Here is a 13,917-nt window from a genome sequence, read left to right on the forward strand (position 1 = left end):
GTCGATTGTTAGAAGAAAAACAAATCTTGAAAAGGATGATTAGGGGAGAATTGAGTGAATCAACCCTAAACACTTGAGCAAATAGAGTGCAAACACTACCGGTGAGGGTTCGATTGCTCAATTACATGTTTTCCACCTATGATCATCACTCCTCATGCAAGTTTGTAAAAATATTTAATAGCTCAATTCAATTGTAGTTTGGCATGGTTGTTAATACCCTTAGCCCTTGTGCATATATGTATTCTTGGGAATTGATTTATTTTGACCAAGCAATTGCATTCATGTAGATAGATGCATATAGTTTAGGTTGCAATTAGATTAGTTTACATTGAATAAATGTTGATGCGCTTTGCTTTCTCTTGGTTTAAGCATGAGGACATGCTTGGTTTAAGTGTGGGGAGGTTGATAAACCCCATATTTAGGGTTTATCTTGTGCTTGATTTAGGGGATTTTACAACCTTTCACCCACATTTATTCAATGAAATAGCATGGTTTTGTAAATTCTCCTTTAATTGTGCTTAAGAGTGAACACATGCTTTTTAGGACTTAGAATAGATAAATTTAATTCACCTTGATTCCATTAGATGCCTTGATATGTTTGTTAAGTGATTTTAGGTTTAGGAGGCAAAGATTGGATCAAGGGAATGAAGGAAAAGCATGTAAAAATGGAGAACTCATGAAGAAATGAAGGAATCGCAAAAGCTGTCAAGCCGACCTCTTCGCACTTAATCGACCATAACTTGAGCTACAGAAATCCAAATGATGCAGTTCTAGTTGCGTTGGAAAGCTAACATCCGGAGCTTCGAAACGATATACGATTTGCAATAGTTGCTACACGTATGGTGATGCGTACATGCACTGTACCCGCACACGTCGTTGCTGCCATATGATCCACTTAAAGCAATACGTGGCCAGCGAATTCTAAAGCCTTGTGGGTCTAATCCAACTCATTTCTGATGCTATTTAAGCCAAGGATTGAAGGGGAGTTGATATACTTTACATACTTTACATACTTTCACATTTTAGTTTAGTTTAGTTTAGTTTTAGAGAGAGAAGCTCTCACTTCTCTCTAGGATTAGGATTAGATTTTAGATCTAGATTAAAAACTCTTAGATCTAGTTTAATTTCATGCTTTGATTTACTTTTCCTTTGCAATTTCTTCTTCTTCTACATCTCCTCTCTCTAGTCTAGCATTTAATTCTTGTAATTCTCTACTTTTATGTTCATGCACTTTTGTTTCTTCTATTTTTCTTTAATGCAATTTATGATTCATGTTTCTTTATTATTCAATTGAATTGTTGTTGTTGTTTAATTCCTTGCAATTGAGTAGTGTAGATTTACTTTCCTTGCTATTTTACTATGCTTTCCTTTTATGCCTTTCAAGTGTTTGATGAAATGCTTGGTTGGATTTTAGTGTAGATTTTGTGTCTTTTGGCTTTGGTAGAGTAATTAGTGATTCTTGAATTATCTAATTCCTTTGTTGATTGATAATTAGAAGTTACTAATTGATTTGGATACCACTAAAGCTAGTCTTTCCCTTGAGAGTTGGCTAGGACTTGTGAAATCAAGTTGATTCATCTACTTGACTTTCCTCCATGGTTAGAGGTTAACTAAGTGGTAGCAATGGACAATTCTCATCAGAATTGAGGAGGATAATGAGGATAGGACTTCCAATTCTCATAACCTTGCCAAGAGCTTTTCATAGTTGTTAGTTTATTTCTTTTGCAATTTACATTCCTTGTTCATTAACTCAAAAACTCCCAAAGCTATTTCATAACCAATAACAAGGACATTTTATTGCAATTCCTAGGGAGAACGACCCGAGGTTTAAGTACTTCGGTTTATAGATTTTAGGGGTTTGTTTTAGTGACAAACAAAATTTTTGTATGAAAGGATTGATGTTGGTTTAGAAACTATATTACAATGAGACTTATTGTGAATTCTAAACCACACAAAAGTCCAATCATCATGCGCGTGGCTTGAATGTCCTCTTCACGCGTACGCGTGGGTGACGCGTGCCCGTGGCCTTCAATTCTCTAAATGCTCATTTCTTCATGAATTCTCCACTTTGCATGCTTTTCTCTTCACCTCTTCCATCCAATACTTGCCTTATAAATCTGAAATCACTCAACAAACATATCAAGGCATCGAATGGAATTAAAATGAATTAAAATTGGCAAATTTAAGGCCTAAAAAGCATGTTTTCACTCTTAAGCACAAATTAGGAGAAATTCACAAAACTATGCTATTTCATTGAATAAATGTGAGATAAGTTGATAAAATTCCCTAAATTAAGTACAAGATAAACTACAAAATTGGGGTTTATCATGAGGCCATTTTTGAATTAAACTCATTCACCTATATAGCCGTACCCGTATATCTACCTTTGTGAGATAATTTTGAGCTTTTTAATCCCCTTTTATTCTAATTGTTACCACATCACCAACCTTAAGTGAAGAACCATGAATTACCGTGAATTGCATCTTTGATTAGCTTAGGTTAAGATGTTGGTCATTTAAGTGTGGGGGAATTTTGGGAAACATTGGTAGAAGAAATGAAAAAAATTTTTTATTTTGGGTATTCATTGAAAAAATTTGGAAAATGGGTGCACATTCATGTGTCAACTTGCTTTAACCATAGGCATTTGCCATAAAAAAAAAGAAAAAAAAGAGGGATAAAGATTTTCCCAAAGAAAGAAATATGAATAAGGAATGCATATGTGAATTTGGATGAAAAAGAGGCATGAATGTGTGTAAAAAGAAAGTAAGGGGTAGTTAGAATGCATTTTAATGAGTAGGTTGGTATAGGTTGAGTGGGATACTTGAGCTAATCAAAGATCCAATTTATTAGTCCACTTGACTATATAAATCCTACCTTATCCCTAATCCCATTACAACCCTAAGAAGACTTCATGATATTTGCATTCATGCATCATATACTTGTTGATTGTTAGATGAAGAGCAAATCCTTGAAAGCATGATTAGAGGAGGATTGAGTGATTAAATCCTAGACACTGAGCGTTGAGAGTGTATATACATCTGGTGAGGGTTCAATTACTCAATTCTATGTTTTCACACCTCTTGTTATGTATTCTTACAAGTTGCTTCATTTTGAAATTTGAATCAATTCATTGGATTGGGATTACATTGAACAATTTTTTTGTTTGGCCCTATATGTCCATATGCTTACTTGGTTATTTATTAGTTTGTTTTCACCAAATCAATAGGAAACTATGGTATAGATAGAAATAGTTTGCATTTGGTATAGTTGCATGCATATAGATAGTTGCATTTAATAAGTTGTTTACCCTTTGATCATTCTCCTAGTTTGTGTTTAGCATGAGGACATGTTATTGTTTAAGTGTAGGAGAATTGATGAGTCCATATTTGATGATAATTTTTTGCTTGAATTGGACAAAATTCATCACATAAACTCACACTTAATCACTAAAATAGTATACTTTTGTGATTTCTCTCTAATTTGATCCTAAATGTGAAAACATGCATTTTTGTGTTTAAATTGATCATTTTAATTCAACTTTTATTCCACTCAATGCCATGATATATTTTGTTAAGTGATTTCAAATCAATTAGACAAGACTAGCTAGGCAAAATTGGAAGGAAGCATGCAAAAAGGGAGAATACATGAAAAAAACAAAGGGGAAGTACACAGTCAAGTTTGCGTATGCACAACCTCCTGTGCATACAAACAAGTGTGAAAATTAGCAAGTGTGCATACGCACACATCTGTGCGTATGCACAAGTCTCAATGCATGACTTCATTAGTGAAGCACGTGGCTCGCGAATTTGGGGCTCTCTTGGCCCAATTTTCGGAGTTGCTGAAGCCATTTGGGGTGCTATATCAAGGGTACATCATTCCATATGAAAGGGGGGCTCACTTTCAGATAGAAAAACACATTAGGAGTAGGAATAGTGTAGTTTAGGGAATGCTCTCTTAGGGTTTTATTTAGGGTTCATTGTAGAATTTTATAGTTTCAATTTTGGTCTTGGATTTTGCTCATCTTTATTGTAAGTACTCTTTAATCTTCTCTTTAATTACACTAATTTTGCTACTTGTCTTATGGTTCAAGTTATTTTGTTAATATATGCAATTTTGATTTCTTGAATCTTTTGTTTATGAATTTGATGTTTTATGATTCCTATATGCTCGGTTGAGTTTTTATTGTTGATATTGTGAATAGTTTGATTATAGTTTTCATTTCCCTTTGCAATTTTACATGTTTTGCTTTTATGCCCACAAGGTGTTTGTGAACATGTCAATTATGGATTTTGAGTAGATTTTCATGCCTTGACTTGGGAAATGAGTTCCTAGGATACTAGAGTCATAATGTCCGATATTCAGTGGTAATTCTTGGGTTGTTAGTTGATTCTTGTTTCCATTGACGCTAGCTTTTTACTAAGAAATTAGTAAGTTAGCTAGGACTTATGGATTAAGATCAATTATGCTTGCTTGACTTACTCCTCGATGTTAGGGGTTGACGAAGCAAGATTAACTCATCATAATTATCATTCTCAAGTCAAGGCTCTTTTATGCATTTATAGCATTTTTACTAAGTTTTGATCTTGTTTCCTTTTTAATTGCATTAATTCCTTTTTTGATCATTTGTTAGTTTTTTTTATTTCTTAGTTCTTTTAATCTTTCATTCCTTGATTGAAGAAACCCCTTTCTTCACAACCAAGAATGTGACATCTTAATTACATAGTCCGAGGGAGACGACCCGGGACATAAAACTCTCGGTTATTATTTGTTTTAGATTGTGACAATCTTTTGAATTAAACTTTGATTCGGGTCAATTGTTGGTTTGGGACTATATTTGCAACGAAGGAATTCTATTTTGTGAAATTCCAAACCCATTTTTGGCCTTCGTCAAGTTTTTAGTGCCGTTGCCGGCGACTATGCAATTGGTGTCGTATTTTTTGTTGTTGTGAATATGTTAATAGTTTGTAGCCTGCTTTTCAGTTGTTTGGTTGCTTTTGTTAATACTTAGGCATTTTTTTCTCTTGTTTATTGATGTCTTTTGGTTTTATTTCCTACTTTCTCTATGAGTTCTCACACTTGTTGCTTGGAGTTTGGATGTGATTATATTGTAGGGTATGATGACTTCAAATTTAGATTGCATCATGGAGTGGGAGAATCAATTGAAGGAGGAACTGTTTGCGTATGAGCAACACTCATGGAAACCACCTCCCCCATGTTACAATGAGGCATACCCTCCCCAATGTGCATACCAAACCCAAAGATATGAACGGTACCCTTTACACAACCTTCAACCACAAAACCTTCAAGCATTCCATTCGGGTTGGAACACTCGCATATGCGAGCAGGGGGTCGCGTACGCAACCAACCATTTTTAATCATATGCGTACACATGACAGGGGTGTGCGTACACACAGCCCCTATTTTCTGAAATATAAATTTTTATGTTTTTAAACCATTCTTCTGGCTTTCAAAATCTTTATAACTCTCATTTAAAGCCTAGTAGATAGATTTTAGGGTAGTGGAGTATGGTTGGGACTGTTGAGGAAGATATCTTGATGATGAGGAAAGAGGTAAAGCGGATGATGATGAATAAGGAAGGGATATGATATTGTATATGCTGTGATTGATGGCTAAATTATGATACTTAATGATATGATGATTCATGATTGAATTGAGAATGAATGAATGTGTGGTTGAGATACTTGGGCAATAGCAAGGATTGTACTTCATCCCACTTGCTCCAGGTCAACGCTTGAGATTTGATAATGATGATGATTGTTTTAGACTGAATGAATGTATGTTTGAGATACCTGGGCAGTAGCAATGATTGTGGTTCATCCCGCTTGCTCCAGGTTAGTGATTGTGATGCTTGGGTAGTAGCAGCAGTAGTTGATTATTCCACTTGCTCCAGGTTGAGCTTTTAAACACCTGTCTGGGTAGTAGCGGTAGTAGTGGTTCTTCCACTCGCTTTGGGTTAAGTGGGTAGTAGCAAGAGAGTTGTAGCTCAAACTCACTTGCTTCGCAATGGGTGTTTCTGTCCATGATTAGCTACCAGGACGTGTCGGGTTGGCTATATAACCGACAGATGATATCATCAGCCATAGAAACGGGGGAAGGTGAGAAGCTAAAGGATCAAGTTAGGTTGAGTTAGAAGTTGAACCCTTAGATATCCCACTTTGTTTATGCCTCAATTATGGTTGTAAAGAATAGTTTAAGTTTGTAATATGTTGTCGGAAGCTCTAGGATTGCCTTCAACTTTTCCGGGACATTATATGTTAGTTATGTGGGCACTGTTACCATGTTGAGAATCTCTGATTCTCACCCCATATATATTTTGTGGTTTTCATATGCAGATCAAGTGACACCTCGCTGAGGCATTCTAGAGCATCTGTCAATGAAGGATTCTTGTGTTTTGGGTTTATGTTTTGGTTATGTTGTATATATGGATACACTTATCTCTCCACTATGTATATATTATGTTTTGTCCCTCCTAGAGGTTGGCTTTGGAGAAATACGTTTTGTAAACAGTATTTTTGGTATTTTGGGCTATCCTTGTATATATGCATGTATATATATGCTCTGATCAGTTTTAACTTCGCTAATCGAGTCAAAAGCTTTATTATCTGTATCTTTGAAAGTCACCTCTTGTGTGTGTGTGTGCGCGCTTTTCGGTTTAACGCTTTTATTTTAACTTTCTTTCAAAGGCTCCTAGATAAAACAACTTTTCACCTATATTATATTATATAACTTTACTTTTAGAGGTCGTAATACCTCACCACCTCAGTTTTATGACTTAAGCATAAGACTCAGTGTGGTAGGCTGTTACACCTCTGACTATGTCACAACTTGTAAAAGCGTCTTCATCATCATCATTACCATATAAAAGCTCTGAAATTACTACAAGTAACAAATTTACCTTATTACAACCATCATATTTGTATAAAACCCAACCATTAAAAGAACATTTTTCATATTATGAAAAATCAAAATCCATCAAAATATTAACCATTGAAAAAAGACTGGTTCAAAAAAGATAGAAAAACCTTATACAAAACTATTTTTCGAAACACTTTCTATTACATTCTTATAAACCCACAAAAAATCCCAAAAATTTTATAAATTGATATTAGTAGAGACAGGATCTATCGAAGTAACACATTATAAGGATCCTAATACCAAACAGCCTATCTATTCAAAAATAAAAATCATCAAGATACTATCTTTACAAGACTGGGAACTACCCCCATATCAATCTAAGAGTTTCTCATTAAAATTTGAACCCCAAAATTATACTTATTATGATTATCAAGAAGCATGGAATGACATATTATACCTAGCACCAAGCCCTCACTCTTGGTTTATCTAGTTCAGAAAACGAATATCATTACAGTTTTCGAAATGGTTTCAAATCTTTGGACCACTACAAGACTTTTTCCCAAAAGAAGCCAGTCTGGCTTATAAATATTTCAAAAATAAAACTTTATTCCTACCCGAATACAAATTCATATCATTTATAGCAGCCATGGGAATCAGCTAGATCCTAACCTATAACAACTTCACAAAAACACCTTGCCTTATTAGCTACAAGTAGTAATGTTAGCATATGCAAGAAAGAATCATTATTCCTGGCTCAGAAACAACAAATTATGGCTGCCTTAGCAGCAGCAACATCAGAAGAAGATATCTAGAACTCTTTACAAGCTATTCAGGCCGTACCTCTTGGGGAGGATGAAGAAGTCCAATCTAGTCCAACCTATTACTTCCAAGACTTTCAAGATCCATTTGAAATGTAACAAAGAAGTAATAAGATTATATCAATGTAAAAAAAAAGTGTCGACAAATAGTAAATGTTGGCAAAACAGTAAGAGTAAATAGTACTTTTGGCACATAGTAAAAAGTAGCAAATAGTAAAAGTAAATAGTGACTTTTTGATGCCTATAAATTCCGAATTCCTCATTCATGAAAGGGCATCGAAAACTGAAAAGCTTTAGTATTCTCTCACTCACATCACTCTGAAATATTTGCAATCATATCACTCAAAGATATCTATAATCTTCTACAAGATTGTATCAACTGTTCAAGAAGTAATAATAAGAAATTATTTCTGTTAGTATCATTTATCTGCTATATTTTATCATCCTAATTATTATACAGTTTCTTTATTTTGAATTTTGATCATAAAATTTAATAAAATTAAATTGTTGAAACAAAAGGAGATTAATAATCACTAAAAAGGCTAGTCTTATAGAAGAGATTAATAGAAGAACTTATAGGATAGGAAAATTAAACAAGAAATTAATTAATATTAGAAAAGCTATAAGCTTTTTACAAAGACTACCAAAAATTATTAAAAGTTAAAATTATCTGAACCAACGAAGAATCAAACTGAAAACCAAGTCTTTAACTAGAATTAATCGAGTTACATGACAAGCACGTATTACTAACATATTGTTAACAAGAGTTGGTATTAGAGCCATTCCTTCATATAGGGTACATTCTGGTATTATTGTTACCCAGATTCATATTACTTATCTTCTTAAAGATCTAAAAATTTCATAGTTAAAGACTTGTAGTAGCAGTAAGAGCTGTTAATACGTTGGTCAGGCCAGGTCATGGTCTCAGTAGTAAGTCTGAATTAGGTAGTAAATCCGTTGGTAATAAAAGGTGGTCCTGTAACTTACAAGTTTTAACCATAAAATGGTTAGATTATTGAGAACGATGAGTAACTTAAATCTAGGAAACAATAATTGTTTAATAGTAAAAACAGATAGTAATGAAGCATCAAGTTCTAGAACAAAAAACGAATTAGAAATAGCTAAATTAGAGCAAAGTTCCCATAATTCGAATATACCTATAGTAGAAAAAAATGAAGTGTATAAAAAGAGATCCTTTTGGGAAGAAAAAAATTATGAAATTCACATGTTAGAATATAGTTATCCTAGAACAAGTAATAATAAGACAATTACTATCTTAGAAGAAGACAGATTAAAAGAACATAATGATTAAGGATATAATTTTATTCATATAGGATTAATACAAGTAGCGGTAAAATCTAATTTTAGAATAGGAATAAATGTTCCAATATTAATATTGTTAAGAGATACGAGATTTTCACAATTCAGCAATTCTCTAATAGGAGTTTTAGAAAGCAATTGTCATGATGGACCTGCTTTTTTTTTTTTAATTGTTATTCATATTATGCTATGAATTTAAGAAATAAATATACTTGGCAAGATTTAAAATTACATGTTCAGTCAAATGAAAAAATTATAAATAAAAAATAGGTTTAATTACTCTGTTGGTCCCTATTGTAACAACCCCGTTTTTCGAGTACGCCAGATCTTTTCTGAAGGCACGGATTTCTCTGGAAGATCAGTAAAGGAAGCACCTCTACTGTATGATCAAGCATCTCAATCCTCATTGTCATTATGTCATCCTTAAGCTAGAACCTCTTCTAAGACAAGCTCGATAACGCAATCATAAAGAACCTAGTTTTTGAACCATATCAGTTAGGAGTTTTTATTCTAGTTTTCGTAAATAGTCTCTGTTTGATGAACCGGACTCGATTCATGAGAGAAGAGAGATAATAGTATAATATTATCATTATATTAGTATTAGAAGATGCTTGAATGATATTATAAGGTTACTTGGTCTGTTAAAAAATAGGAAATCGGTTTAACCGGGTTCACAGTTTACTGGTGCAGCTTAGCACCAGCACTCTTTGGTGACTTTAGTAATGCTAATGCCTCATCATACATATTCTATTCTCATATTAAATATGTTACTAGTTTCATTTATGCTAGTAGCTCAGAAAATAATTTTTAGAGATGTTTTTACGAGTGTTCCGATACATTTTGTTTTAGTAGTTATACACCTGAGATATTTTAATATTATTTTAATCCACCTCCAATTCAACCAATCACAACTCACCCTATACCCCCAAGACCTCCAAGGCTGCCTCATTTGCTCATTGTGGCCGAAAATCATCAAGAGAAAAAGGAGAGAAAGTTCTTAGTTCATAAATCTTGAAAGCTTGATTTCTTCTAAACTAAAACTCAAATCAAAACTCCGATTACACCAAAATGATCCTCGCTTATTTCTCTAAATAACCATGTAACTTATCAAGGCTGGAAATAAGGTTAGATGGCTGTCCCTTTCCCCTTTGAATTCGGTTTTCAAGGAAGCATGCTTAAAACATGTATTTTCTTGATGTTCTTCCTTAGATCTCTTGCTTAGCTTGACTTGTGAGCCAAGAATCTTCAATTCCCAGCACGTTTAAGGTAAGGAATCCCTTCCTAATATGTTGATTAAGGTTTGGTCAGTTGAGGTTTTATGGATTCAAAGTTGTTCTTGATGTGTTTTAGGAGGAAAAAGTACTTTAAGAACACTTCAAAGAGTAACCGGATTTGGAGCAGCAAATCAAGGTAGGGTTTGGTAAAATTAATCTTGATTAATTGTGTTTGAGTTGTGTAATTATGATATGGTTTGGTTATGCTTGAAATTGATCGTTTATATGAGTGATTCTTGTTGAAATTTTGGTGAAAATTTGATGAAATTTGATGAAATTCAAGCTATGAGTTTGTGTTCTTGGAGCTGCTGGAAAAATGAACCCTAACCCTTAAATTGGGGTTCAATTTGTGTTGTAATCAAGGGGAAAATATGGGACTTTCGTGGCTGCAATTTTATTTTAAATTATGGTAAAAATCGGTTGCTGAAAAGATTGAAAAACGGGTAAAAACAGAGAAAGAATCTGAAGAATTTACGAAGAACACTTTGAGTGTGATGAAGAACATTGAAGAACACCTTTTAGATCTTAAAAAGGGAAAGGTTTTAATTATTTTGTTGTTTGAGGGGTTATTTTGTAATTTCCAAAAGTTAGGGTGGTTAAAGTAGAAATATTAAAAGTTACAGGTGGTAAAAAGTGAACAGTTTTTCGTAAAAGCTTTAGAAAGACAACTTTAAGCTCAGAATATCATAATTACCTTCATAAAACACTTAGGGAGTGGTAATAACATGTTAGTGAGGTAAAAATAAAGGAAAGATAAAAAGTTAAAGAAGAGATAAAAATCAAAGAAAAAGTCTGTAAAGTTTTAGTGACAGAAATACAGACAGAGATTAGTAAACGAACTAGGGCAACATAGTTAGTCCTTGAGTTGCGGGTAGGGTTAGCTATAATATGAAAAGTTAAACTGTTTCAGTATAGACTTAATGAACCTATTCTTGGGACACGTTAATTATTCATACCGAAATTTACATAAGCTATAAATACATACGTTAAACAGAGAAAAGAGTAACCAGAGCAGAATAAAGGGATACAGAGAAAAGAGTAATCAGAGTAGAGTAAAAAGATAAAGAGAATAGAGAACAAGCAGAGGGCCTGTTGAAAGGTCATTTGTTGCATTAAGGCAACTCCAGAGATATTTGTATGTTCATCTGCTGCATTGAGGCAGTCAGATAGATGGTGGTACGACCACTGAGAGTGCTTTCCTGGGATACTTAGCTATATTGCTATTCTGTAAGTTAGAAGACTCTTACAGAGATATCGAGAAAACACAACTAGCATATACTCCTGTAAGTCAAAGGACTCTTACAGTGAGTGTGTTGGCTAAGTATAAGTTAACTAGCTCTACCATGCAAGTCAAAGGACTCTTACAGTGGTTTGCCTCACAAGCCAAAGGACTCTTGCGAGGGGCATTGCCAGCAGGGAAGCCTTACTTGGTCAAAGGACTCTGGGTAACGTCGGGAGCGGGTATGTAACCGACAATTGAGCTCATTACCTGCATTAGGGCTAGACATGCATCATAATCGGTTGTGCATTTTCTCTATTATGTTTGTTGTATGAATGTATGCTTTTCTTTGTTTGTATTCTATTCTTTGTATTTATGTTTTATTTTCTTGTATTCTTTTGTTTGTGTTCTGCTTTCTGTTTTCTCTATTTTGTCTATTTATCTGTATCTTCTATTTACTACTTTACTGTATTCTGCTATTCGTCTGTGAAACAACACAGAATTAATGAACTTAACTAATAACCCCAGCCCTACTAAGAACTCCCCAGTTCTTACCCCTTCTCTCTCCTTTTTCCCTTCAGATGGAAGCAAGAGTATCCTTCCGTAGTCCACTGATGATCATTCTGCAAAAGGATTCTGCTCTTGGTAGTCTTCTGAGTCTAGAGCGAGATTCATTTTCTGTTTATATGTATATACTGTGAGACCAGCCAACGTTTGCATCCCGTTCGTATGCGAACTTTAACCTAAATCCTGTGGATGAGACTCCTGTTATGTGGCTACGTGATGAAGTACCAGTGAGACGTCATATGACAACATATGATCGTGCAGAAGAGTAATAGACGATCATCCACCTTTTGATGACATTCCGCCTGAATTGAGTTTTGAAGACTTAGAATATACTTTCCCTTGCTTTAGTAGTTTAGAGGGACTAGGTGAGTATAGAATCTAGGCTAGCCTAGGCGGCAGCTTAGGGACTTGTTGAACAGGTCAGGGCTTGGGATGTTGTATGTATATATATGTATATAGATATTATTTAGCTATATCTACGGGTGTTCTAACTAAAAGTCTATACTCTAAAAAAGGTTGGATCACTGAATATTGTTAACTACTTGAGATATATTTATGTATGGTTGTTTATAACTATTTTATCTGTTATTATTTATGAATTGATTATGAATGATTCTGTTTATTAATCCAAACGTTTTCAAAAAAAAAAAGTACCTTGCAAAATAACTACGCTTTTAACAACGAATCAGGCTCATACAATAAATAATAGATAATAATTAGGAAGACAAGTTGGTAGCGCTCAGTTTTTAGTGTGATCATGACGTACCAGAAATTGGGTTGTTACACCTATAGTTTTGCAAAATTTTCAATTAGGTCCCTATACTTTTTTTCCTCTTAATTTGGTCCCTGCACTAATTTTTTTTTTCAATTAGGTCCCTCTTGACAGTAATTGGTTTAATTGTATAGGGACCCAACTAAAAAAAATGTGAAGGGACTCAAATAAAAGAAAAAAAAGTATAGGGACTCAATTAAAAAAAATTTGGTGCAAAGACTCAATTAAAAGAAAAAAATATAGGGACCTAATTAAAAATTTTGCGAAACTTTAGGGACCAACAGAGTAATTAAACCTAAAAAATATGATCCATTTGAAATAATTTATAGGATATATTATAAAATTACTAAGGTTAACTATAATTTTAGAACGTTAAGACAGTCGTCAAAAGAAGAAACATGCAAATCTCAAAAGATCTAATACACAAACACCAAGAAAATTAAGACATAAAGAATTGTTAAAAAAGATGTCTGAAGAATGGATACTTTCTGACATAATTGAAAAATTACACATAAAAAATACTGAGTTAAGAGAAATTATAAAAGAAGGAACAGATATTAGGTTAAGAATAAATAGATTACCGTCTATAAGAATTCTAAATATTAGAGAAACAATTAATCATAGAAATTCTATAGATAATTCGTCTCAAGAAAATATCGACAATATTATAGGGATTAATAACACAAAATCACACATAGCTATTTCAATATATGAAACAGATTCTAATTATTCTCCAACTAAATCTCAAGTTTTAGGAGTAATTATTAAAGAAGAACCATTTGAAATTGACAAAAAATGGATAAGACAAGATTTTAATGCTATCTATAACAAACCATTAAAAGATTGGTATTTTATAAGTCATTTTGAAAATGAAGTTATAAATATTAGAGAATTATTTTATGATTATATGAAAGAAAATAAGATTAATTTCTATTTCTTTGATTGGTATATTAAATACTATTTTGAAAATGTATTAATAAAAATAACATCAGTATGAAAAATTAGTACCAAAACAATAATAGAATTTGAATATTCTGTTAAAAAAATCGTTAAAATACCAATAAAAAAATC

Source organism: Arachis ipaensis, chromosome B02, assembly GCF_000816755.2.
Source record: "Arachis ipaensis cultivar K30076 chromosome B02, Araip1.1, whole genome shotgun sequence".
Classification (NCBI taxonomy): domain Eukaryota; kingdom Viridiplantae; phylum Streptophyta; class Magnoliopsida; order Fabales; family Fabaceae; genus Arachis; species Arachis ipaensis.